This window comes from Rhinolophus ferrumequinum, chromosome X (genome assembly GCF_004115265.2).
Source record: "Rhinolophus ferrumequinum isolate MPI-CBG mRhiFer1 chromosome X, mRhiFer1_v1.p, whole genome shotgun sequence".
Classification (NCBI taxonomy): domain Eukaryota; kingdom Metazoa; phylum Chordata; class Mammalia; order Chiroptera; family Rhinolophidae; genus Rhinolophus; species Rhinolophus ferrumequinum.
Genome location: NC_046284.1, coordinates 3,959,116 through 3,964,761, shown reverse-complemented (window position 1 = coordinate 3,964,761; position 5,646 = coordinate 3,959,116). Strand labels below are relative to the sequence as shown.

General features: G+C 40.7%; 1 pseudogene; it reads right to left on the bottom strand.

Annotated features, from left to right (window-relative positions):
* Positions 1-1,530: 1,530 nt before the first annotated feature.
* On the bottom strand, positions 1,531-2,039 carry LOC117026188 (sorting nexin-24-like; annotated as a pseudogene).
* Positions 2,040-5,646: the final 3,607 nt, after the last annotated feature.

The window sequence follows — 5,646 nt, the reverse complement described above, 5'->3', positions numbered from 1 at the left end:
CAGTTATCTGTTTACTGGATAAAAACTCCCTCACAGACAGTGCCCTGTGAGCTGGTGCATTGTCGTGATGCAAGAGCCATGAATTGTTGGTGAACAGTTCAGGTCAGCTAACTTTTTCATGCAGCCTTTTCAGCACTTCCAAATAGCAAGCTCAGTGAACTGTTTGTCCAGTTGGTACAAATTCATAACGAATAATCCCTCTGATATCAAAAAAGTTAGCAGCATTGTTGCAACAAGTTCATGAACTTAATTGTCAGATCTCATATGTCCTAATCAAATAACATGATTCAGTAATTAGTTTTGACTCTAAATGTCCTTCTCTCACACAGAAGGTTATTAAAACTTATAACCATAAATAGGCTAGCTATCAATTAGTTTTCAATGAAATGCCCAAATACAGCATATGCATACAGGTTGCATAGATGCTGGTATCCTTTACTACTCAAAATATGTCTGTATGATGTACAGTGGAGTCATATCATAAAGACATTTAATTTACATTAATTCAATATATGAAGTTCGTGAAAAGGAAACAATGAGGAAAATAACAATAAATGAGATGGCAATACCACCTATTCAATGAATGGCAACCTTTGAGTAAACCAAGCTGAGTGCTGTCACTGGTATTCCCTCAGTCACTGTCAATTCACATTTTGTCTTTTAGAGGGCAAGCGTCATGCAGGGGTAAACGTGATTCCAGTGTTTCAAGGTCTGTGTTTTGTATATACAATAGCCCCTAAACAAAAACCAACAACTTCAATTGGTCTTCAACTGAAGAAACAGTCATTTCTTCCAACAGTGGAGGTAAAACTGGCTGTGGTAGATGGACAGATTTTCAACACGGCACCTTTCTAAAGGGCTTACGAGGATAATCCTAGTACCCTATTTTATCTTACGCGCTGACATTAGAAACTAACCCCGGGGTATGATGCAACTCCACTGTAATATAAATTAAAATACCATGATTTTAAAAGTGCCCAAATACTGTTAGCATAATTTAATTTCCAGTTTAGCTCCTTCCTCACATTTTGCAGGGTGGAATTCTGTGCCACACTCCTGGTGCCAGCACTTCAGAGTGGATCTATCTATCACCGGCTGAGAAAATCTCATGAAAAGATTAGTGTGTCACAAAATCTGAACAAAAAAGCTCCCAAAGTTGATCAGTCTCCGTATGATTCAGAACAACATTTCCAATTAGCAAATGGTGCGAGTGAAGCCGAGAGTCACTTTGTTTGGTCACACTCAGTGGTCCCAGGGATCTTCTATTGCCTGCTTTTCATGGGTTTCTAAATTGGCAGCTACATTCTTCTTAAACACTTAGCCTTAAACACAGCACTGCCTTGGTTCAGTTTCTATTTTTAAAAGCCCAATTTTAATGGAAATGTCCCTGCCCTGAATTAAGCTGAGATTGTGAATTTTACCATGAGCTAGAACCGTAATGTCATAGAGTTTAGGGTAATTTGGTAGATACCAGTTTCCTTGACTGCAGCTTAGCAACTTGCTTTAGCATCTCCTGATCATATAGGATTTCTACCTGGGCTGTAGATGAGGGTAAAATGCCCCATGGAGAACTCCTTCAGTAACCACATTTGCAAAATTGCTAGCTGCAGGCAAGACATATAGATCCCTAAGGAAGAGCAGCACTGGCTGGTGGCACCGTTTGCTGACCAACTCTTCAGATTCTGTCTCACCAAAAGATCCACAACTCTGCCTTTGGAAGAGACGGCAGGTGTTGCACGTTCAGGAAACCAAGAAACAGTTTTGGAAGTTCTTCATTTTCTAAAATGGCAGCCTGTAAATATGTTTCCAAACCTTGTCACCATTGTTCCAAGACTTTTGAGACCCAGTTCCTCACATATTTACATGGAATTTCTGGAGTTTTAGTACGTTTCAGCTTTTTGTGCAAGGCATGAAGTTAGCTGTATGTTTTCTCAACAAAATGTTTTCTTTCATTCATTAGCCTTTCTAGCTTAAACACCATGTATCCGCCATTCCAGGTCACTCTTCTCACAGCAAAGGGATGGGATGCAGACCTGCATAGCAACACGAGCCAGCCTGTGGAACGCAAGGGTCAAGAGCAGGTTCACAGCTGAGGTCACAGCTCTGCCTGCAGCTGGGCCTCCCGGCCTCCTTTCCCTGTGCCCACAGGACCGTTTGGGTTTAAAGCTAAATGAAGAAGGCAGAGGAATCAGTGAATTCGAAGATAAAGCAATAGAAAGCACCCAATTGGGACAGCAGAGAGATAATAGGCTGTAAAAATAAACAGAATTTAAGGGACTAATGGAACTATTTTTAAAAATTGTGTCTTCTAAGCCCCAGAAGGAGAGGAGAAAGAGTGCAGGGCTGCAAAGTTTTCAAAAAATAGTGCCTGAAGTTTTGTTCTAATTTGGCAAGACAGAAACCTACAGGTGAAAGAAGGTGAGCATATTCATAACAGGATAAACACACACACAAAAAAAATCCATGACAATCCCCATAATAATTATACTTTTGAATACTAAAGCAAAAGAAAAAAAATATTGAAAGCAGTGACAGAACTGACACTTTCGTGATTGAAGAAAGTCAATGTGAAAGACTTACTGCAGTTGGCAGCAGGCCTTGGATCACTTTGTAGCTTCAACCAGGTAGTCCCCAACCAGTCACAGGTCGTGGCTGACCTGGGCCTGCACCGGAGCCCCTCGCGAGAGGCTCCAGAACTAACATACTTGGAGGTTGGCTTCAGAGCACAGCAGAGCACTGTGCAACTAGCCCTACAAGTGGCACTCCCACAAAGGGAGGTCTCAACAGGCACCAGAGGCTGCTGGGTCGAATCCCACTTTGTGGGGTAAACCCCACTACATAACAGCCTGTAAGCTGTGGACATGGCCAAACCCCACAGACAGTCAGCCTCAGGGTCAATCCCACCCACTGATATACCAATAGCAATCACGGCTCCAATGGAAGAGGAGGGCACACAAGGGACACTCCTGGAACAGCCAGAGCAGGTGACCAGGGAGACTGTGCCACTGGGTCCCACAGGGCACCTACTACATAAGGCCACACGGCCAAGACTGGGGGACATAGCAGATCTACCTAATACATAGAAACAAACACAGGGAGGCAGCCTAAACAAGGAGACAAAGAAACATGTCCCAAATGAAAGATCAGAACAAAGCTCCAGAAAAAGAACTAAAGAAAATGGAGGCAAGCAACCTACCAAAGACAGAGTTCAACACAATGATTATAAGGATGCTCAAGAAACGCAGTGAGAACTTCAACAAAGAGATAGAAAGCAGAAAAAAGGACATAGAAACCATAAAAAAAGAACCACTCAGAACTGAAGAATACAATAACTGAAATGTAGAATGCACTTGAAGAAATCACCAGCAGACTAGATAAAGTAGAGGATTGAATCAATGATTTGAAAGACAAGGTAGCAGAAAACACCCAATCAGAACAGTGAAAGGAAAAAAAGAATTTAAAAAATGAGTATAGCTTAAGAGACCTCTGGGACAACATCAAGCATAACAACATTTGCATCATAGGGGTACCAGGAGGAGAAGAGAGAAAGCAAGGGATTGAGAACCCATTTGAAGAAATAATGACGAAAAACTTTCATAACCTGGTAAAGGACAAGAGACTCACTTCAAATTGAAAGACACACACAGACTGAAAGTAAAAGGATGGAAAAAGTTATTTCGTGAAAATGGAAATGGGAAAAAAAAATTGGGGGCAGCAATATTTATACGAGACAAAATAGACTTTAAAACAAAGCTATAACAAGAGACAAAGAAGGACCCAGTAATCCCACTTTTGGGTATTTTCCTCAAGAAACCCAAAATGCTACTTCAAGAGGACGTGTGCACCCATATATTCATTGCAGCATTGTTTACAATTGCCAAAATGTGGAGGCCGCCTGGGTGTCCATCAATGGATGAGTGGATAAGGAGGAGGTGGTACATACAGGGGTTGCCAAAAGAATGTACACACATTTTAAGAAAGGCGAAAACTGTATTAAAATTATGCTGATGGTAACCACTTTGAGTAAGTCTTGTAATGTCAGAAGTCAAACGTGACTTGTATTCATCTTTTGTTATTGGTATATATTGAGTATTACAATTTTAATACTGTTTTTGTCCTTTCTTAAAATGTGTATACATTTTTTGGCACCCTCTGTATATACAATGGAATATTAGGGAAGGGAATGGGTTCTTGCCCTCCGCTGCAGCACGGGTGGACCTGGAGGGTATTGTGCTGAGTAAAGTGTGTGAGACAGAGAGATACAGATACAAAGTGATTTCACTCGTATGTGGAATCTAAAGAACAAAATAAACAAACAAAACAGAAACACACTCATAGATACAGAGAACATTTTGATGGTTGCCAGATGGAAGGGGGTTTGTGGGGGTGGGTAAAAAAGGGGAAGGGATTAAGAAATACAAAGTAGTTGTTACACTGTCGTCCTGGGGATATAGGGTATAGTATAAGGAATATAGTCAATAATATTGTAATAACTATGTGTGGTGTCGGATGGGTACTAGACTAGTCAGGGGGATGACTTCTTAAAGTATACAAATGTCTAACCACTATGCTGTACACCTGAAATTAATATAAAATAATACTGAATGTGAGCTGTAATTGAAAAATTTAAAAAGTGGGGGAGGGAAGGTGAAGAGGAAATTAGAGGTTCAAATTTCCAGGTATAAAACAAATCATGGGGATGTAACGTCCAGCATGGGAAATACAGTCAATAATATTGTGACAGCGTGGTACGGTGTCAGATGGTTGCTGGACTTATCATGGTGATCACTTCTTTAGGTATACAAATGATATGAATAACTATGGTGTACACCTGAAACTGATATAATGCTGTATGTTAGCTATATTTTTTTAATAAAAATCTTTTTATAAAGAAAAAAGAAATGGAGAGAAATTATCTAAGTCAAAAGAAAAGTGTATGTGCTAAAACCCTGAGATATAGAGACTAGCATGCTTGAGGAAAAGGACTTAGGCCAATGTAACTGGAGGAGTGCGAGCATGAGGAGAATGCTGACATGAGGCTGGAGAAATAGTCTTGGGAGATAATGCAGAGCCTTGTAGGGCATATAAGGATTTTGGATTTCAAGGAAGTACAAAGGGAAACTACTCCAAACAGGGGTGTGGCATGATCTCATTTACATGTTTAAAAGATCACTCTGACTGTATGTGGTGAATTTATTATAGGATAAGATGAGAGGAAATCAGGTGACCAGTTAGGAGGCTATTAAACTATTATAGGTGAGAGATGGTGGTGGCTTAGACTCCAAGCGATTGCCAGAGAGAGGGACAGAATGCACACTTTTGGAATACATTTTGCATGTAGAATTGTCGGGGATTACTGATTCACTGGAGTGGTGAATGGGAGACAAGGAAGCATCTACATGCTGCCCAGACCTTTTGGCATGAGCAGTTGGGTGGCTGAAGCTACCATTTACTAATATAAGATGAAAGGAGCAGATTTGGACTGGAAGAGAGACGAATAAATCAAGAGCTTTTTTTTTTAACAGGTTAAGTTTGAAATGCCAAGGAGACATTAAGGTGGAGATGGTAAGTGGGTAGTTGGATCAGTAAACCTGGGGCTCAGAAGATATGTATGGGCTGGAGAGAGAGCTTGAGGGTTGTTGGCAA